Source organism: Manacus candei, unplaced genomic scaffold, assembly GCF_025592945.1.
Source record: "Manacus candei isolate 608988 ecotype Guabito, Panama unplaced genomic scaffold, ASM2559294v1 h1tg000119l, whole genome shotgun sequence".
Lineage (NCBI taxonomy): Eukaryota > Metazoa > Chordata > Aves > Passeriformes > Pipridae > Manacus > Manacus candei.
Window position 1 is genome coordinate 1031170 of NW_026138167.1, and position 22886 is coordinate 1054055.

Here is a 22886-nt window from a genome sequence, read left to right on the forward strand (position 1 = left end):
GCCCTCCTCTTGTCTCTCTGAGAATTAAAGGACTCCTTCCGTTTAAAGGTAAAGGTGTCTCTACAATAGCGGTACTAAATGCCATGTCATTATCTGGTCTGAATCCACTGATCAACACAGGAAATCGTAAGGGGTGGATGTCACAGGTTTACTTGTTCTAAAAAAACCAAGGGGGAATTTTTTTTTTCTTTGCCCTGCATCACTGTAAAAGAAAGATGTTTAAGGAGGGAGGGGGAGGGTGTTTGCCTAGGGTGATTGACACACACAAAGGAACTAGCCAGCAGACCCACATTCCAAGCTGATAGCCCTCAAAAGATGGGGGGGAGGGGCTCAGAGGGAGGTGATGAGGTTTTTTTCCTCTCCTCAGGAAACAGCAGGCATTTCACCTTTGCCCTGACTCAGGGAGGGGGGGTGTGGAAAGGCTCCGAGTTCGCTTTGTTTCCGGCCGGGTCCTCTGGCTGCTTCTGGCCTCGGTTCGCCTCCGTTCTCCTGCGCCCTGTTCTGCCCCCAGCCTAGACTTGCTCAGATTTTATCGGAGAGGCTTGACCCTTCTGCGAAGGGACCTTTGGGGCAGTCCTGGCCGGAGCCAGCTGCCGACAGTGTGAGTTCGCGGGAAGAGCCCCTTTTCCCCTTTTCCCCTTTTCCCCTTCCCCTTCCCGGTGTGTGGGGATCTCCATTGGCGGCCCAACAGCGCCCCCTGCTGGCCAACACCGAGCACTGCATGCTCTGCTCCTCCAGGGATCCGACAGCGCCCCCTGCTGGCCGTGCTGAGAATTGCGCTGAAAGGCAGAAAGTGCTGAACCGCTTCCTTTTTGAAGGGGGCTTCTGAGTACAGGATTATTGTTTCGTTGGTTTCGTGTTCTTTTGTTGTTCTGCCAATATGCATATATCCTTTAATAAAGGGCTGTTGTTTTTTCTTTTTCCATACTTCCTCAATTGGAGCCTCTTAATTTTGAATTTACAATTGCTTAGAGGGAGGAGCTTGGTCTTCCTCATAACTCATCCTCCTTAGCAAAACACTTCAGTCTCATTAAACTGAGACATAACTGGCGTCCAACGTGGGGCTCAAAGAGAGGAAAGGTTGAAAAGGAATAACTGCCCCTGTGTGATTTACACACGTTTTGAACCTGTAGGCACCATGATGTGTGGGGTTGTTACTTTCCTCTAGCACGCAGCCATGCCAAGATATCTGTCCCACCTGTCAATGTGCTTCAGCTCGGATATTAAGACCCTCATTGCAATAAGTACCTTTGAGTTTCTGCTTTGGATTTATCACATGGAAACTCAGTACCTGTGATTTTCACCTGGAACACGTCCTTAAGGAAGCAATACTGTTCTAGCCTAAGCTGCTTCCTCTGGGGGTTTAAGGATAATGGCACCCACCCCTATGGAGAAATGCACGGGGGTATATCTGCCCAACCCTTCATCCATTTTCCCTTTGGAGCCTCTTAATTTTGAATTTACAATTGCTTAGAGGGAGGAGCTTGGTCTTCCTCATAACTCATCCTCCTTAGCAAAACACTTCAGTATCATTAAACTGAGACAGTGGACAAACGGAAAGCCCAATTTGCACACTGCTTTGTGAATCAACTATGGCATTTTATCCCTTCTGAGACTGCAAGGGGCATGCCCAGAGCCTATTCTTTTCCTAAGTACTGCTCACCTGGATAAGGTTTCAGTTTAGTACTCCTGAATCACTGAATTCCTAAATAATTCTATGTATTGTTTTTTATCAATATTCTTCATAGTATTTCTCCCACAGGTAGAAGATTCCAAGAATAGTCTTAACTAAACATGGTGGCAGTGAAACTGGATTAAAGGACTGGGTGAAAACCTGTCAGGTTTTTTTGCCATCACCTCTATTAGATCCACAATGTCTGACAGAGATTTGTAGAATTAACTACTGGCCGTGTCCACACCTCATCCCAAAGCTAACAGGCAATCCTAATCAACACTGTCCTTAACACAACTGTCTGTCTTTGCTGCAGACAAAGGGTTAAGAGTGCCACATTTCACATGGCTGTCTATGGCCCTGTGACACTGCACACACCCCACCCCCACCCCTCACCCCCCCACCCCGATTCAGTCATTCCTCTTTTTCTTTACGTCCTTAAAAGAGCACATTCTTGTGTTTATCTAGACTGCATTTGATAACTATATATCAGGTAATTATTCTAATTCATGAATATTCCTTCTGGTGTTTTTCTAAAGCTTCTTCCCAGATGGCAGGACCTCATTATTTTTAGGATGATCATTGGATGCAATTGCTCCTAGCAGTCACTCACAGCTATCATGGTATTATTTCAGATGTTCTTGCTGGCTGCAGTTACTGGGTTCCCTTTCCTCTTCTTTTTCGTGAGGAATAAATTACACGTTTGTTTTGTTTCAAATCAGACAGGGTCGAAAACAGCATAATAAGATATGACAGGTTATAGGAGAAGTCAACTCTTGAGAATTCTTTTATTTCCCCATGCCAAACCTGAAGATGCCATAAACTCAAATCTTCTGTGCCAGTCATAAAATTTTAATTAGCTAAGCTAAAAATACTGGTACTATTTACCACAGTTCTTATTTCTTTCTTAAACTGCTAGATTTAACACTACAGAAACAGGCTGCAGATTGCAAAGGCCATCACTAGTATATTAATACTCTGCTTCAGCATACACGTGAGCATTCTGTTCAGCTTCATTATAATTAATCAGTAATCTGGTCTCTTGTTTCTCACTGCTAAGTGATAAATTAACTACTAGCTACTTTCATGGATGGAATATTAATTTATACAGTGCCCTAGGGGTACTTCTGTATGTAGTACAAGACGCCCAATGAACAGATCTCATTCAAAGCTTCAGCAGAACTATGAAACAAAACAGTAAATCTAGTCTGGATCAGCTGCAGCTGTATGAAAACTGGAGAGATCTGTATCAGCAATTTTAATAACCACCACTGAAATATAAAAAATTAAATTCAGACATCACCTGGAATAATGAGTCCTCTTTTAAATGCAAACAATCAAGCACCTTTCCATGCAGAGAGTATTTTCTGGAGGTTTGTGAAAAACGCTCTGACTTTTTCAAGGTCAGATTATGTTGTCAGAGCACAGCACCGTGTGTGTGTTGTGTAATGGGGAAATTTGCCAGTTCTAGGAGGGAAGTTATTTTTTTTCCCTAGTTGCTCTGCAATATCTGTTGAAGCTTCCCACTTTACACACGAGGACAGCAGATGGATCCAGAGGTTCTGCCTCTGGCCTTGCCTGTTACAACATTCCTTATCTGCTGCAGGTTTTCTCTTTCAGCACTTTGCAGCTCTCTAGTGCATAAAAATGACCTTTGCGCAGGTGCCAAAATGATATGCAACTATTTGCCTCTTTTGTAGTCTTCTTTCAGGTTTATCTTCATTCTTCTAGCCTTTGAATGTCAGAGAAGATAGAGAAAGTATTATGTTTTTAATACAGGGGAAGGAAATTCCATGAAATACTGATGATCTTGAGTCACTTGGCAGTACCAAAATACGCTTAAGATGCATTATTTTGCAAAAATTACAGTATAACATGATTCACATCTTTTATTCAGTAGAAACGAAAACATAATAAAACTTGAAAGGGGAAATTCTGTCCTCTGTTGGTTTTTCACAGTCCAAAGAAAACTGAATACAGGATGAGCTGTTGGTAGGACCACAGGGGTGACTGCAGCCTCTCTGTAAATTGTTAGACTGCCTTTTGGTATCTCACAGCATCCCAGCCCAGAGTGATCAGATAAAGGCATCTGTTCATTTGACTACAAACTGCTTGAGTTTTGAGCCTATCAGCAATCCAGAATGGCTCTTATCATAGTACAAGGAACACAGCACCGGAAAATGCTTGCCAAGAATAGGATGAAAACCACTGAGAAAGAAACAGGGTTATTGTCAAATTTCTAACATAATATTATTAATTATTATGAAGCTTTTTCTCATTTTTAATTTCTTTCTTGTTGTGAAGTCAATCACTGCAGCACACATAAAACAATTTCAAGCTTTAATTATAAAAGAATAGGCAATATGCTTTGAAAGCAGCCCAGAGATTTAGCTAACTCAGACATTTCAAGCAAGGCTCACATTTTCATTTCACCTCTTGTTCTTGCATTTTAATGTTTCAAGCATCCTGCTTCATGAGAAGGATATCACTTATTGCTTGGCAAATCTCAGCCAGCTCCTGCTCTCTCTGGCCCTGACCGTTCTGTCCCCGGTACAGTCTGACAGGACACAGCGGAACGGGGAAGGGGAAGCAGCCTCAGCACTGGCTGCCAGATTGTGCAGCTGAGGAATACTGCTTGGAAGGGAATGGTGGATCTCACCATCTACACTGCTACAGGGAATAAAGGGCTTATATATCCAAACATACTGTATGGAGCTGCTCCTGCAGGAGTATGAGTGGCTTGTCTGCATGGAGTGCAAGGCTTCGGATAAGCCACCACAGCCCATTGCAGTCACTTATCTGAGGCTGACATAAGACTCGGTCACATCTTCATTTACCACCTCTGCCAGGGGTTGGGGACCTCACACAGAGGCACACAGAGCACAGGTTTGACTTCTTCATTCCAGATGCAAGGTTTTTGGAAGGAAAAAGAATCGGATAAGTGCTTTTGAGCTTCAGCTGTTGTCCTTTTGGAAGGCTAATCACTGAATTTATCAGTAGAGGGCACAAGAAAACTGCAGTCCTCATCAAACATGCATCAAACTAAGGGAGGGCTCCCAAGGTGATCCTCAACAAGCTACTAGGTTAGCTTTACCCATTCTGTTTAACTTCAAAAACAAAACAAAACCCTGGATCTATCATATATAATGTTGGTTGAATAAACACTATTAGTTCATCTGAGATAAAATTTGTGATATTAATAACTGCAGGATGTTTCAAATATCCAGCTATCTGAAAACCTGAATGTCTGAAAATGAGGATTTATAAACTGCAAATGAAAAAACTAGTCCCTAGTGATATCAGGCAAATGAACAGCATGTTGGTAGATGTTAAATCCTAAAGCATAAATAATCTCCTTAAACCTACATCTGTGAAACCCTACAGTGAACTTATAAAAATATCTGTCCCTTATGCTCAACAGAAAATAATTTAAGCAAACAAAAGATGAAAAACAAGGTGGCCAAAATGCTCTTCACTATTGGGTTGTTGAATACAGAGGACCTTGGCAGAACTGACTTGATTTGGTTGAAAAGAAAACCAGCCCACCATCCTACAATTTGCAATGCAAACTTGAGAACATTATTTAAGGCCATTAAAAAAAAAGCAGCTATGGATGGATCATCCACAGTAACCAATATATTTTAAGTGAGGATATAATCTTTTATCCTCAATTAGGGTGGGTGGAGTTTTGCATTTAGGATGTTGCAGTTCCTTTGAGCTCTGATTCTCACAGCTTAGTTTGTATGTTGTACAGAGAGATCTTTTGGTTTCCAAAAAATTACCAAGCACTTACACAAATGCTCTGTAAATTGAAGGACTAAGATCTTAGTTAATTAGTAAGCTGAATATTTAGAGAAAGCCTATTTCCACTTCTATTTAAGGATTTATTTCCAGATGTTAAGTACCAGGCTAGGAAAGATGTAAATTGGGTTGATCCAGACTGTTTCTGAGATCTAAACTGTCTCTACTGTTGTGTTCTCAGTGCAAAAAATGACATTTGAAAAGTCCTCCCTTCACCAAGTCGGTCAAAAACTTAATACAAAATTTGTTACCTAATTTGCCCATTTCATTTGTAGTTGTTTGTAACAACCTGTCTTTGGTTTTATGTGATTTATGTACTTGCATCTTCCTCACAAGTCCACTTCCATCATTCCATTTTAAAGGAACCAAGCAGGTTATCTGCTTTACCAGCATCCACAGATGTATGGCATTAAAGGTATTTTTTCCCAGTATCTCGCTGAAGAGCAGTAATACATTTATGTCTGTATTTATGTTCCCCTAGATCCAGGAAGGTAGCTACATTTATATGCAAGGAGTTAACCCTATTTTTGGTTACTCAGGCACTCCTCCAATGACTGACTGTAATTTACAAATAGAAGATGACAAAGTGCCAATTATGTAGAGAGCTTTGAGCAGATAAACAAATTACTAGTCTATGCAGATTTCTACCGATGAAATTGCAATACCAAAGACAGTTCTTTCATTTTGGAGAATAGAACTAATATTTTTCCTTTTCCCCCCCCCCTCAGTATTTTTATTGCCTAAACAGAAGATTTCAAAGTTTTGATTCTTTTCTGATAATACACAGAGCACAAACAACATTCATCCTGGATGAAATAAAATATGCAATTAGCCTGCAGTTAAAGGACTTTTTGAAAAAAATGTGACTTTGGCTATCTCAACTGCCTACTCTACTTTGAAAGTTTTTCAGTAAAGGTAGAGAAATCCATTTCAAGAAATCTACAAGCAATGTTCAAGTGAAATCCTTGACAGAACAGACATTCCTCTGCTGAAACTGTAGGTATTAAATCTGTTGTCTAAAACACTCCACTTATAGCCAGGAAGTCAGGCATCATTAGCTGCCTGGGCTCTGATGCACAAGTCTTATCAGCTCCTAATGGTCTGTAAAGGAGAAAGGAGGCATGTGGATCTTGTCTAGTTGGAGAAATTCAAAACTGAAGAACTAAGGCTTTCTTAGACAAAGCAGGGCAACAAAGCACTGGTTTACTCCATGTCTTGGATGGTTCTGGCAAGAAAAGGAACAGATTGAATATTTATTAAAGTCTCTGACCATGTTTGGAAAAAGGCATCCTGATTTTATGTGATTTCTGTAACAATGCCATGGAATCTGTAAGATTCAAGTCTGTTGCTGGGAGATGAAACCCCATAAATGAATTACTTCTGAGCATAACTCCCCTTACAACATCAGCATGCTGGAAGTCTGAGGAAGCATTCATTTTCTTTTGGACTTTCATGATGATAACTGAATGTTTATCTCACTTTTGCCAATTCATTATAGGAAGAGCAACTGTTTCAAACTGGAGACTGTAGTCCTACCCTCTACAGGTGTGTGATAAAGCTGAAGTATTTTTGTTATGAAAATAAAAGTAAACACAAATATTAGAACAGAAATGGTAGAAAGTTTGACATGAGCCTATGGCAGTTCATAATATGCTCTTTATATCTTTTCAGACTCTTGAATAGTCTTTGACTGTGTGCATGTCATTCCTCCATGGTCACGAACTTCATGAAAGCACAGGAGACAATAGCTGGCTCTCTCTTCTTTGTCTTCTCTGCCATTCTATGCTCCGCTAGAGATGGAAACATTGAGAGTTCTAGTGATCCATCAGAATCCTAACTACTCGGAAACTTTAGGCCTGGGGTTTGGGTTCTTTTTTTTCTTTTTCTTCCCATACAGGTAGATAGACTTCCCCTATCAGTAACTGGCAGGCTAAGGAGGCAACAATGCAGCACACTGGAAGAACCCTGAAAACTCACTGTTAGGCAATATTCCAAAAAGCATTAATACAGCTTCAGCCATTCCCAAGAAGGAAGTGCATCCTGTGCTTGAGTAAGATGCAGTGCCATGAGGGTTAATTAGATCTACAGGCGGCCTCAACAAGTGATTTGGTTTGGACTGACTAGAGCTGGCTTAACTGCAGCATGTCAAATAATGGTATTGCACAGAAAAACCCATCTGTAATAGATCTATTGGAGAAAAGGCATTATTCCTGCAGGGCAAGGTTGCTGTAGCCAATGGTTATAGCTGGGCAGCAGCATGGAAGACATCTACACACAGGCAGCCCGATGCTCCATATCTGCCTATTACCTCACTTGTGTCATATGGGCTATCAAAGGACCATGGGAGTATTAATGAAGCTTTAGAAATAGATAGATAAAAAATCTAGTGTGAAAACAAGAATTTTCCCTACATTTTATTTCATTTGTTGTAAGATAATCACATTTTGCATAATGCAATTAAGTAAACATCCATTGCCTAGGTTCTCAGTAAAGGTACCTATGCTCTTGGATAACACTTCCAGGAATTAACATTTTTCCTTTAAAACTGAAATACTTGACAAATCACTGAGATATCACGTTGGTACACTGTAGGTCAGCCTGGTTTGTAGTTCTCTCTGAGTCCTCCAGTTCAGTGCTCTGCATGCCTCATCACCAAACATGCAGTGAGTAGCTACTGAGGCAAGAATGTAAACCACAGAATCACAGAATATTCTGAGCTGGAAGGGACCCACAAGGATGACTGAGTCCAACTCTTAAGGGAATGGCCTATATGAGGGTCAAGCCCACGACCTTGATGTTACTGGCACTGTGTTCTAACCCACTGAGCTGATCTCAGTATGAGTCTTGCTAAGACTTACTCTTCAGTGACTTCATTACTTGTTCATAAATAGATTGGCTTGTCTTCAACTGATGCTCAGGGCAGCATGTATATAAATTTTGGTATCAGGTTTAAGGTAATGTCTTGTCTGCAGTTGCATATACATATATACATATATATATATATGACAACAAGTATTATGGCTGGCAGAATATGATCCCTAAAGACTACTACTTATTATAAACAGTTGTGTTTATTGGGAAAGTCAAATGTAGACTAATTACTCTGACAATTGGAACAATTCCTAATTTTCTATCATTAAGTCAACTTGGTTTCATCTTTCTAAGCTTAATTATTATAGTCTGAACAACTACCCCATGGCAGCCTCCTACTGGTAACTAAAACTCCCTAGGTTGCAGAGACAGACAACTCTAATCCTGCTGGGTCTGGTGGCACATTCCAGGGGGCAGGAACACCACAGGGAAGGCCGTTGCTTGTAGCAAAACTGAAGTCTTGGAAGACGTTGAGCTGCACTCAGTTCAAATCAAGGATTCCAGACACTTGAACTGCAAAGATATGCCACAGTCCCTTAAAAACAGAAGCTGCCTACACTGTAAAACAGCAACCACCTAACACCGTGCACACCTTTCCTGGGCTTTCCCAATGGGTTTGGTCAGGCACTTAAAGGCTTCCCTGCAGGATACAACTCTGTACCATCACATGCAGCCCAGCACTGCAAGGCTATAATCAGCTGCTGTGCCCTTTGATATCCCTTTACCAGATGCAAGCCCTGAACAGTCACATTGTATTTTCCTTTCCATTTAATTCTTCATCTTGTATTTGCTATAGTAACAACTTGCAGCTGGAGGCAAATAAATCCTAAATTATGTGTGTTGTGGAAAAGTCCATTAGCCAAGATTTCATTATGTTAAGTGTTCTGTGGACATTCCTGCCACAAAGAGCTTAAAAATCTATAGCTAAGTCTACAGCTGACAAATTAATAAAGTGGACTTTGGGGAGTTTGTTTAAAAACCAAACACACATAACTCCACACAGTGACACAGTACTGGTAAAGAAAATAACAGTGAAAATAGTGTAATAACTGCAAAGTCATCCTTTTATAGTCTCCAGAGAACTTTTTATCCATGTTATTCATACTTAAATAGGCAAAATATTTAATATGTATATTTACAAAGGTAATTACTTTTATCTTCATATTTTAATCCAACAAGAAGGTTAAAGCAACATTCAACTAAATATCAAAATCAAGTCAAGATTTTCCAGTTAGTTTTCAGTAGATGTTTAGTCTGTGCATTATTGATTAAATCCAGTGTTTCACAACCTTTTGCTACCATAATATGAGGTTACCTTGGCTCTGTGCCACTTTTTTACATTCTTACAGTATTCTTTTCCTCTGTAGATTAATGTATACAGAAGATACGAAACCATCAAGTCTATTTAGATATGTCAGTCTTTTGAGCAATGACAGTTTACTGCTGTCTTTTTAAATGCCAACCACCAAGAAGCTCCAAATTTAGCTGGCTCATGGGCTCCACTACAATAAAGACTTTTTTTTTTTTTTTTTTTGCAATCACCTTCATTTCATTCAGGATGCTACTGTGTTGTTTAACTAAGTTCCACACGTATGGTAAACTTCAAACTTTACTGTTTATAAGTTTCTGTCTGAATTTCCCCCATGGCCTGTCTTCATGAGACACGAGGGTCTCTCAGGATGACTCCTGTGCCCAGGAGCCTGGCATGCAGCTCAGGAAGAGAACCCTCCCTGCTGAGCCTCCGAGGCTCCCAGCACAGGCGTGAGGAAGGAGCAGCAAGACTGCCCCAAGCCCAGCCTGAGGACACAGTCAGTGTGTCAGTGGGCCCAACACGGTACGAGCTGGAACCAGCCAGCCAGGGCCACCCTCAGCTGTCAGCCACAGTCAGCCACAAGTTTATCCCATGATGTGAGATATCATCTTAAAGGTAGGATGGATTTCATTCTGTCACAAGACAAGACTCATTGTGCCAAAGCACAGGGAGAGAAGCGATATACAGCTTTCAGGTTTCCTAACCCTGAGAGGGTATCTACCTGTACTAGAGTAGGTTACTGCCATTACCTTAATTACTGCTTTAATTTAATTGGGATTATCATTACTCATAGGAAGATATGTAACACCATTGACTCTGGATGGCATTTGGCTTGTTTGTATTTATTATGAATAGTTATAAAAATGTTAAGTACCATCAGAAAGAAAACCAATTACTCAAGCTTGGCTCATTCAAACGGATGCTGGTTAATATTAAGGAACTTATTTCTACTACAACTTCTGTAGTGTCAATTATAAGCATTCCAAAATTATTTAAAGGTATCATATTGTCCGCAAACGTCTGAAGTACATATTCACACTACCCTCATTCCTGGAGCCTAGGTGAAATTAAGCTCAAAGCTGTGATTCTCACACACCAACACCTGGAGCCTCAACTAAACCATGAAATATCCTGGGACTCCCAACACCAAAAAGTGTTAACAAATCTAAAATCAATGTTAGCTCAAGAATAAGATAGATAGTTTACTAAATTGTGATTAAAAACTTTAAAAACAAATACAGGTAAATGCACAGGAAAAAAATAATACTGTCACAAAGGGCTAATAGTGCTGTATAAATAAACAACAAACCAACCAAAACCCCCCCCCTCACCAACACAACTGATTTAAAGGCACATTCCTGATACTACACAGGTATTTTCATGGCAAGTTTTCCATTAAGAAAGCAGCTAGTCATTAACCAGGAATGAAGAATTCTGCTACTAACAACCTTCATAATGCTGGAATCAGAAATACAATGCAAATCAGTATTTACTAGGAATTGTTCCCCTCCAGTGCTCATTTTATGTCTCTAATGCAGCACTGAGCATGGAATTTCTAGTCACCAACAGAATTCCTTCCCTTTCATTCATCTAGTATGCAACAGCTCTTATCTCCTGGGCCATAACATGTCAAATACTTCTACATAATTAAAGCCACACTGATTGACTGTCTAAGAATATCACAGGGATAAGTTTCTTTTTAAAGCTGCCTTATTTCTAATCAAGAGCTGTCTTCCAATAACACAAGATTTTGTGCCTAAAGGACATTTTATATATCTATATATATCTACATAGACATATAGAGATATATATATAACATTCTTTTATCATCTACAATACAGCAATAACAAGAAAATATCATTGTACTCTGATATCCCTTTGTGGTAAATCAGAGACTATGAGGACAGCAAGAGGCACTTAGTGAGGCAGGCAAAATGCACATTTTTGTTAAGTATGGAAACTATAATTAACATTCCTCCCTTGATATAAAGCTTTACTGTATTCCCAGACAGAACTTTTCCGTATCTCATTGGTTCATTCATATCTGAGATTTATTGTGATGGTGGGGTTTAGGAAAGAAAATAAAAATCTGTCATAAATCAGTGACAAGGCTTACATCTTGTCATGTTATTTTATATTTTACTGTACTGTTAGCATTCTTTTTACTGTTCGTTCTTTTTAAATACAAATCTGTTAAGGGTAAATTTAAACATCAAGGCAAGCAATCTGGTAGCATGGCAACAACGTCCTATGCTGCACAGTAAGAAATGGGAACCAGGCAAGTCTCTTCTTTGTATACTGGATCGGTTTATGAGAGTAGAAATATTTCTGTTCTTTGTGTAACTGCCTTTGTGATCATTCATCTGTTAGTAGTTGTAGTCATCTTTAAAACTCAAGACAGCACAGCAACCCTGTGAAACCTGGTATCAGTCAGGATGGCCATCCTTAATAGACAGAAAAGCTGCAGATTAGAAGAAAACATTAAAGATTTCATTCCCAGGAGAGAGATTTGGTATGGATTTGAGGAGCGTAGCAGCCCTGAAGCAATCTTGCTTCTGCATGAGAAGCAAGCAATACCATCTCCAAGCACTCCCCCTGATGTGTTGAAAAGTCATCTCTCGACTTTCACAGTGAGATTTGAGACCTATTTCAAGATTTGACTAAACCAAAAGGGTGCACTTGCCCTTGCACTGAAATAAGTTTTGGTGGTAGTTGGTATCAGTGATTCTAGAGAGAATTGCCAATTCATTGATGTCATTTCACTCTCAGTGATAGCAAAAAAAAGAGGAATTAAAATCCTATGTCATTCTAGAACAGAATCTGGTCTGTGCAACATCCACTCTCTTCAGTTAATCCAGTAACCCAGGAATATATCACCATTTTGTTGGGGCAGGAAAAGGCAAAGTTAAGTAGCACTTCTAATCTTCTGGTCTTGGCACTGGGTGACAAAAGTCCACCCAAGCACCTTTGTTTCTGGGTAGTGCATGAAGGGCAGTAAATAGGTGAAGGGCATTGTGGGAATATTATTTTCATTATTACTCTTTCTTTCTTTCACACAAAAATAAGCTAGTTCACTGAAGTTGAATGCCAAACACAGCTACTCTTTCTGGGACTTTCTAATAATACTGTTTAGATAGGTGCTGTCACTTTGGAACTTGTGCTTCTCACCCTGGGTTATGGCTTGTATAGAGGGGGGAAACTGCTGTTTAAAAATATTTGTTTGGAGGGGTTTGGAATAATTGAGCACCAAAACAGACAAACATAGAAACTGAATTTTTTGCTCCTTGGTAGCTTTTTATCCTCATTTAGTGCAGATAACACACTGATGATTCCATAAACTTGTGTTTTAGAGAATTTGAGACAGGTATCACCTTGATTTTCCAACTGCAGCTTATGCTTCATTCTGGCTCCCCAATTCTGCCTAAACACCCACTCTTTGGGAGCCTACACTTCAAATATTCCTCTTCCTTCCTCTTCTCCTCTGAGAATTTTCATATACAGACATACCACTATCACCACCAAATGTTGTTGTTTCCCCTCTTTCTTTCCTTCCTGCCTTCCTCCCATGTTCTCTTGCTTTCCAATATGCTAATTTTATTTCTCTGATCAGTTTAAACTCCTAAAGTAAGTCAGCACTTACAGGTGTCCAGGTCTCTCGCGTATGCAGACGAGTTTTCTCTGTGTTTCATTAACACAACCACTTCAAAAGTCCCTTCTCTTGTGACAGCAAGAGTTGGTTCCACAAGGGTTTTGATGCACTTTGCTTCTTCCTCAGTGTGAAATGCCACAGTGGCTTAATCTTTGATCTTAATCTGTGAGTGAGGATCTGTGGGTGCTACAGGGTCATTTGCCTGACACCAGTGGTCTTTTGCATGGCAGGATGCCTTGAGGAGCCCCTTCCAGAGGCCCTTAAGAGATCTGTCCATGTGATTCTCCCACAGAAAGGCACAGTATTTTTGTGAGGAATTGAGGTGACACAGTCATTGCTGTCTGTTGCTAGTTTATAGCACGCAACTAAGGTTTACCTGAAGATATGCAAGGTCTTCTACATTTATTCCTATGCTTCCTTCTTCAGCTGCTTATCCAGAGGACGAGACCACACTGATCCCAGGGGATCGTTCTGATGTCACTCCTAAAATCTCAGCTAAATGAAACTCTTTCTGTGGACTCAGGCTCTTAACACAGTGAGATGGAACGATGAAAGTCTACACACAAGAATATGAATTCTCCATCACTGTTTATCTGCTAAAATATCAATTTTCTGTTCAGTTTTTACTGGAATTACTATCTCACTAAATCCCCCAGAGAACCCTGCAGTGTCATGCTAAGATAATCAGTTGGCTGTCACTCACAACAAATCCAAAGTGGAACAACTGGAAAGCAGAGATGACTCTTCTACAGTCACTGCAAGAAAAGTATCTTACTGGAGAAAATGTAAGTGAACTCAAAAAGCCCTGTGTTCCCATGTTATATAACATCACTCAGCATTCTGGACTCCTGTGGCCAAGCATTTAGACCTGCACACTCCCCAGAACCGTGTCCCCACTCATGGTTAGTGTTGCTAAACTACAAGGTTGGGCTGTGAGCTGTTTGCTGTTGGGTTTTTTTAAGATGTTGCTATACTCAGGAAGAAGTAAACATGCCCACTGTGACCACATCACGAATCCTTAGCTAAATCTAAGCTCTGTAAGCAGTTGAAAGACTTTCACTAAATCTTCATGGATCAGATCCTGTGAATCCTTAATACAAAGGTGGATGATGTACTCAAGAAAAACTTGCAAGGCCAGGCCTCTCTCTTGAAGAAATGTTTCAGGAATAAAACCAGCAGATTTCACTCTTTGAAAATGATCAGGGTTACTGTACAATTGACTTGGGGAGAGGAACTTCTGCAAAGGTTGTAGCTGACAAGTGCATCCATGAGGAAGATCTCTCAGAAAGGGAAAGACAGAAATCTGGAAATAATGCTAGTTAGTAATATGCTCAGAAATATTCCTAATATCAATGTACAAAACAAAGTTCAAAATCTACTTCATTCAATTAACAGAATGGAAATAGTCAATCTGCCTTTTAAGTAATAAAGCAATAACAAGTTATTCCCTTGTGGCTGAATCTTCATTACCAAGCCTGTAACTAGAAGGGCTATTTTCAGAAGGAAACTCCATCTTAATAATTCAAAACAGACAACTGTCCCAAGATACTCCTCCATGCAGTTCCCACTGGCAGCCCAGGTTGGTATCAGCGAATGTCTGCGCTGCAGAAGTACTGTTTGAAAATCCTTATCTCAACTCCAAACCTCCTACTGGTTGTAAGTGACATATTTTGTATATCTTTTTGCCAACTTTCCTTTCCTTTTCATTTACTTCTATTTCAAAAGAAAATGATCCCTTCATGCATGAGTATACTTCAGAGTATGCATCTCCAGCAGTATTTCATGTAACCTTATCATCTGAGAAGAATGACACTTTTTCCTTTTCATCCCTACCTACAGGGCTTCTACCCTTCCTCTTTTGCTTAGGTGGAAGCACCTGTGAATCCCGGAGTTTTCTGTACCAGTCTTTGCTCAGCTCTAACTTACTCTTCTTGAAGTGCAAATCACCTTCCTCTGCTGCAGCAGGTGAATGAAGACAGTAAGTACTGCAACAAAAAAGGAAAGGAATGTTGTACTCAAATGACAGTGTATTTACCTACCAGCATCAGAAACAAACTGTTCATTCTAAGCATGTTTTTACTAGTTGTATAAGACCTTTATTCTGAAAAATAGTATCATTAGCCAAGATAAGACTTAAGTCCAGACAAAACTGAGAATTGGAATGAAAGCCCTCTTCCATGGATGCCATGACAAAGCCTAACTGCTGCATGTTCAGCTCCTGCAGACAACACAAGCCTAAAGTACTGAACACTTCAATAATCACATGGTGCTTTCTTGAGCTGCTTTTCATACAGCTCTCATGGGAAAATGGGTCCTCAGGAAAAAAAGAGAAATCTTACATGTAATACTCTTCCCAGTAGACTAAAAGCATTTGCAAGTATCTAAAGTACTTATAATGAGCATTTGACTCAGCGACTGCAAGTTTTTTTGAGTGTCTAAAAACCAGGGAATTCTGATTCGGCTTTCAGCTCTTCCTCTTAACTTGTGAAGTGCATGTAACTGCATCAGTGCTTTTTCTCCAGCTAGAACTGCCATTATGTCTCTTGCACTAATGCTGCAAGGCTTTAATTGCCTCACAGGAGTTCCAAGAGATATCAGATAGGGAAGCTCTTGATTGCAAGTAGTATGCTTGTATCTACATTGAAATAAAAATATTTCAAGCAAATATGTCTTCCTTGGGAGGCTTATAGTAAGATATTAGTTTGTACTAATAGTAATGTATGGTTACACAGATAATAGAAGCCAATGTATCCTACTGATATTACACTCCATCTTTACTGAGATGCATGGATTAGTCCTGGAATGAAAGCTCTAGTTCTTTCTAAAAAAAATCTGACTTCTTGTATCACGTTTGGATATGCACAAGCATGTAGCTGCTCATAGGATCATAACAATTCATGTTCCAAAGAAAGTCAGAGGTCTCTTGTCCAATATTCTGCTCAAACCAGGGTCATCTGTGAGGCCTGAGCAGTTTGCTCAGGGAATTATCCAGCCTGGTCTTAAAAACCTCCAAGGACAAGAGACCACACAACCTCTCTGGGCTACCTTGTCCCCATGTATGACTGTGCTTGTGGGGCAAGAGATTTTGCTTTCATCCAGTCTGAACCTCTCGTTTCAACATATGCCTTTTGCCTCTCATTCTCTGCCACAAAGCACTGTGTTGAGTCTGGTTCCACTTCCCTGAAGACCTCTCTATAAGTACTGGAAGATGCTGTTAGGCACCCCCAAAGCCTCCCTTTCTGCAGACTGAGCAAGCCCCACTTCCTCACCCTCTCCTCACAGAGCCTGGCCTCCAGCCCCATACACTTTAGTGTGTTCATTAATATCTTGTACTGGGGGGACCAAAACTGGACCCAGGATTATAAATGCAGTCTACTGAATGCTGAGCAGAGAGGAATAATCCCTTCCCTTGACCTCCTGGCTGCATGGTTGTTCATACAGGCCATGATGCTCCTGGCTGTCTGTGCTGCCAGGGTACGTGGCTGGTTCACGTGCAGATTGCTGTTCACCAGGACCTCTGGGCCTTCTTGGCAGGGCTGCTCCCCAGCCTCTACCAGTGCAGTAGCTTAAAGCTTGAAATAATTGCCTTGTTTATTTAAACACAGATTACAAGGGGGATGGATATAAAAAGTCTGCAGAAGCATCTAAACACTGATGTGTTCAAAGGCCACAACCAAGATTTTGTTCTGAACAAAACCAGCATCTTCCATATTCCTCTCTCCGAGTTTCTGAGCTAGTAGCTTGGAACAGATCACTTGTTAATTTCTATATCCTCAGCACAGGAATATAAACTGGAAGATGTTTAAACCATGGCATTTTCACAAATTATTTCTTAGCAAATATTCTTATCAGAACAGCTGGAGAGATGGCAAAATTATGCTTCTTGAAGTGGTTTCTCATGTTCACAGCCTTAAGTAAAGGTTGCTTTTTAAAGATCTAGCTCTTGTTTAAATTCATGTCCAGTCTCCAACTCAGAGATTAATCAAGTAACTGCACAAAACATGGTTCTCGAGATTCTTCCTTGGAATCAAGACTTCGACCAAAAGAATTGAGCACCTACAGCCTTTGCAAGAACACTTTACCATCAGAGGATCAAGGGGAAGCAATAATGCAGCTACTGATCAGAGGCAACACTGCATTTTTAAAAACAGGTTTAGATCTTTCCAAGTGCAGATAAGGGCTAAACTATCAGAGAATTTAGGAATTCTTACAATCAAGGTTTATAAGGACAGTTCTGCAGCCTTAAATCCTATGAGCCCCAAGCAGAATAAGGACAATGGCTTCCACTTTAGCAGTTCAGTATTCATAGAACAGCAAGCTCTCTCTTCCCTGTTCCATATGGAGTAGAATCAGGACTATACACTGATAAATTGCCATCTTATGCTGTAACATAAACTCCAGTTTTTTGCTTTTCAACTATGAACCAGCACATACTGTATTTTAACTTAAGTGGCAGTAAAGAATTACACTAAAATACCTTATTTTGGAAATACTGTGGCTTATACAAACCACATAAAACTACGATAGCAGTTGTTTCTGGTTTTCAGTTCTGCTGGCTAAGTAATGAGGGATTCTTGGGTAACAGGCATAATAGATGAAAAACCTTTCCTGCAAACGACTTTCCCAGCCCCTCCTGGGAGATTATAAGGCGGCCTTGACCAGGTAATACAACTGAAACACTATTTGCATTTTTCACGCAAACTGCTCACAGTAATTTCAGACTTTTCTTAAGCATCACTGCAATGCATGTTATCTCTGAATGATCTCTTGTCTTTATTTAAATTTGGTTTTTCTGTATGTTCTCACTAGCATGCAACAACCGTAAAAAACGACACTGAGGACGCAAAGTACGTAAATCTGAAAGCACAGACTGTCAGCTGAGGCAAAAGAAGCCAGTCTTTCTTTGACTTTCCAAGATGCAGCTCCAAACGCAGCATTCCCTTTCCCCCACCCCCATCCCTTTTGTTACGGCAATACAAGCCACCAACATACACATTCAGAAAACTGTTCAAAAAAAGGCAAACAGACCCTGCTATAATGTCTCATGCTGTTTATACCAACAAAAATCAAGTATTTGTAACGGAGTAGCTTTTTCCCTCCAGACCTCATGATGAAGGGAACGGGAAAACAGTGGATCAAAGGCTCCGATGCCTTTGCTACAGCGGAGGCATGAAATCAGAAACGAATACAAACTCCGAGCGGTGCTGCATTATAGGAGGGCTCTTCTCGCATTCCTTTTCACTCCCGTTAAGACAAACAGGGGCTGAAGCCTCCCGCCCTCCCGCAGAACACTGACACGATGCGGATGTTACACGGCCGGTCCCTCCGGCATGGGCCCGGAGCCGTCCGGGGGCACCGAGCGGGGCCGCAGCCCGGCCCTCCACCGCCTCCACCCGAACCTTCCCCGGGCACGGCGGCGTCGTGCGGGCACCCCCGGGGCCGGACCCCGCGCCGCCTACCCCGACCCCGGCCGCGGCCACTCCGCCGTGCCCCGGGGCTCCCCCGCACCCCGGCTCCCCGTCCGCTCGCGGGCAGCTCGGCTGTCAGGATACGGGTATGGACATGGGGATGGGGATGGTGATGGAGATGATGGGGATGGGGATGATTGGGATGGGGATGATGGGGATGGGGACGAAGCGGGAGCAGCCGCTCGTGGTGGGGGCAGCCCCCAGGCCCAATTTAGGGCTGGCTCGGGGCGGGGGCTCCCCCGAGGGGACCTGCGGGGGTTCTGCCGCCCCACCCCCGACGGAGCCGCCGGTGCCCGCGCCGACCCCGGCCGGTCCCCCACTCCGCGCCCCCGGTGCCAGGGCTTACCGCGAAGCCGCGCGGTGCCGGTGCCGATCCCGGTGCCGGTGCCGGTGCCGATCCCGGTGCCGATCCCGCTCCCGCCGCCGCAGTCGCTCTTTTGTGTGGTTGCCGAGCGCGAGCGCCTCACACCGCGCTGGGCCCGCCCGGGAACCTGCCTGCGCCGCCGCCCCGGAACCTGCATGGCGAACAGCGCCGCGCTGCTCACGGCGGGGGTGCGGGGCTGTGCGGTGTGTGAGGGGCTGTGCGGTGTGTGAGGGGCTGTGCGGTGTGTGAGGGGCTGTGCAGGACTGTGCGGTGTGTGAGGGGCTGTGCGGTGTGTGAGGGGCTGTGCGGTGTGTGAGGGGCTGTGCGGGACTGTGCGGTGTGTGAGGGGCTGTGCGGTGTGTGAGGGGCTGTGCGGGACTGTGCGGGGCCGTGCGGGGCTGTGCGGTGTGTGAGGGGCTGTGCGGGACTGTGCGGTGTGTGAGGGGCTGTGCGGGACTGTGCGGGGCCGTGCGGGGCTGTGCGGGGCCGTGCGGGGCTGTGCGGTGTGTGAGGGGCTGTGCGGTGTGTGAGGGGCTGTGCGGGGCTGTGCGGTGTGTGAGGGGCTGTGCAGGGCTGTGCGGGGCTGTGTGGTCTTTGCGGGCTGTGCAGTGTGCAGGGGGCTGTGTGGGGCTGTGCGGGCTGTGCTGGGTTGTGCGGGCTGTGTGGTCTGTGCAGGGCTGTGTGGTCTCTGCGGGCTGTGTGGTTTCTGCGGGCTGTGCGGGCTGTGCAGTGTGCAGGGGGCTGTGCGGAGCTGTGAGGGCTGTGCTGTCTCTGCAGAGCTGTGCAGCCCGGGCTCCGCGCAGAATGGTCCGGGACGCGGGTACGGACTGACCCATCAAATCCCCGCTTCCACTGGGCTGGAAGCCCCGCTCTGCGCCAGCCCGACGTGCCACACTGCTCAGCAATGCCACACTCCTCGGCAGTGCCACACTGCTCAGCAATGCCACACTCCTCGGCAGTGCCACACTGCTCAGCGGTGCCACACTCCTCGGCAGTGCCACACTGCTCAGCAATGCCACACTCCTCGGCAGTGCCACTCTGCTCAGCGGTGCCACACTGCTCAGCAATGCCACACTGCTCAGCGGTGCCACACTGCTCAGCAATGCCACACTCCTCGGCAGTGCCACACTGCTCAGCAATGCCACACTGCTCAGCAATGCCACACTGCTCAGCGGTGCCACACTGCTCAGCGGTGCCACACTGCTCAGCGGTGCCACACTTGTCAGCAGTGCCACACTCCTGAGTGGTGCCACACTGCTCAGCAGTGCTCTGCGACAGAACTGGGAGCAGTGCCCATGAACTAAAATTCAACAAGTTTCACCTCACCATGAGGAAGAACTGCTTTACACTGCGGGTCCCCGGGAGGCTGTGGAGTGTCCCTTCCTGGAGACGTTCAAACCCCACCTGGATGTGTTCCTGTGTCATCTGCTCCAGCTCCCCCTGCCTTGGCAGGGGGTTGGACTGAGTGACTCCAGAGGGCTCTTCCAATCCCAGCTCCTCTGGGATTCTGTGCCCACGGGAGGTGCTGGCTCAGCCCCAGGCCCTGAGCAGAGCTGGCTGCAGCCCCCGCTCCCTTCCCGAGCCCCTGGGCAGGGATGTTTGCTGGAAGCTCCATCCTGCTGTGACAAGGCCACCCTGCACCACGGCTCTGTGCTCCCAGGGCCGGGGTTCTGAGAGTCTCCATTCCATTTGTCCATGAAATGCATTCCTGAATGCCAGCCGTGGAATCCTACTGGGCAATGACCTCACCTTTCCCTGTTGTTTGAGGTGCTCCAGTGCAACAAAAATCAAATTAAACACCAAAAGTTTGAACATTACAGCAGGGAACAGCACTGGACTCAGTCACATTCCATCATGTGGCCAGATTTATGAGATCAAATCATGATTTCTGTGCCTTTGTGCAGATATTACATAGATCCGCTCCCAAAGATTAAAATTGTAAGATTCAAGGTGTAATATTTAAAAGCTCGCTGAAGTAGGTTTCTCCAAGAACACTTGTTATTGTGAATTATAAACATCGTTGGTTCCTGAGGCCTTTTATTAGAAACCACTAGATTTTTCTATGGCAGTAAGGGGATAGTGATTACTTTGTATATATAGGAACACATATCTTAGGCCAATTATGACAGGACTTGCTTGCAAGTATGCAAATTTGAGACTGTAGCTAATCTTAACTGTAAAAAGTAATCTTTCTCCTGCTAGCAAAAGTGAGCAGCTGTCCCAGTGTAAATATATTGCGTTCCAATCAGCTGGAGATCAGTGTTCACTGCTGTAGCTCAGAGTATCCAGCTCAATGTGCTTTATGTGCCCTGGGGTAGTTGTAGCAGCTGCTGAGCATCAACTCATATTCCATGGACATGCAGAGGAAACACCATTTTGTGGATTTTTTTTTAGTCTTATTTTTTGTTCAGTTGTTAAGATTTCTGTTCAGACTAACACCAGAGTAGCCATTTGCTACTGCTATTTTGTGTCATGATTTTGCATAGTGACTTTTTCCATCTGTCCCTTCCTATATCCTAACTGCTTGACTAAATTTTGGTTTTCTTTTGGAGAAAATGAGAACTCAAACATTACCTAAACTGTAATGCATGTATGTTTTACACAGAACTACAGCATAGCTACAGATACAGATACAATCTGTAGCTAGATTGTGTAAACATTTGGCAAAAAACATTTTAATTCATATTATTAATTCCCAAAATTGTTAACTTGATGAAATAGCTTCATATACATAAGAAAGTCTCACTTTCTCAATCAATATACCAAAAGCAGTATTTCCAGCTCGATAGGGCAGGTGTGTGTTTTGAAGTTACTGCAGCTGCAAGTATTGTACTACAACTGACCTCTCAAAGACTGCAGGGGTCCCAAAGGGAGAGTGATATATTTTTTTAATCTCTTAAATTTAAGTTTCTAACAAGCATTCTACCTCCACCTCATTTTGGAGACAGTGGCTCAGACAGGTGGTTATTATTGAAAACTACATAGCAAAATGGAAGGTAAAAATCAAGTGAATGATATCAGTCCAAGAACGCGCCTCCCTGTTACTCTTCAATTTCTGGAAATAATCTTTCCCACACATGCCAGCCATGGATGCAAAGCTGGATATTCCCCCTATTTAATGCAAATTGTTGCATCATCACATACGCCCTCAAAGTACCTGCAGTAACAAGTTACTGCAGAACTTTAAATCATGTTTTGAACATGTCTTTATTACTGAAAAAAATGCAATGTTAAAAATAAGTAAAAATATTCATTGAAGATCCACTTTACAGAAGATTTTAGTACGTATTTGCTATTTTTATGGTAGCAAAGCATAACAGTTAAAAGGCCACTTTAGATTATATCTAGAAAAGTCATTGAATGCTTCAAAATGTATAATTACTTTAAAATGTATGAGAATTCTTCATTTGTGAATCTATGCTATAAATTTTGCAGTTAACAATGCTCCTTAGCAATATGCAAGACAGTGCAAATGAACATTAAAACAGCTGACATAATTTTACATACATTTAAGGATTATCCCATCGCAGGATACAAACATCCCTCCTTCATAATAAGATAAATTCACATTTCATAAAACATTCTAAGTGCTTTGAAAATGCTTATCAAAGGTGACATATTCCGCATTACTAAGAGGGTGAGGTCTTCCACTGAAAAATGCCAACACTGGGTTATTAATTTATACATTGTTGATAGTTTCCATTTTCATATTAATTAATTGGTTGGACTCAATGATCTTCTTATTCCGT

At 42.8% G+C, this 22886-nt stretch overlaps 1 protein-coding gene across 2 annotated transcripts in view; it reads right to left on the minus strand.

The window, feature by feature from the left end:
• APBA2 (amyloid beta precursor protein binding family A member 2) overlaps positions 1-19190 on the minus strand; it is a 96376-nt gene extending 77186 nt beyond the window's left edge. For both annotated transcript variants that reach the window (XM_051770506.1, XM_051770504.1), the window contains exon 1: positions 19120-19190. The gene's annotated coding sequence lies outside the window, so the exon portion shown is untranslated. The remainder of the gene's footprint in view (positions 1-19119) is intronic.
• Positions 19191-22886: the final 3696 nt, after the last annotated feature.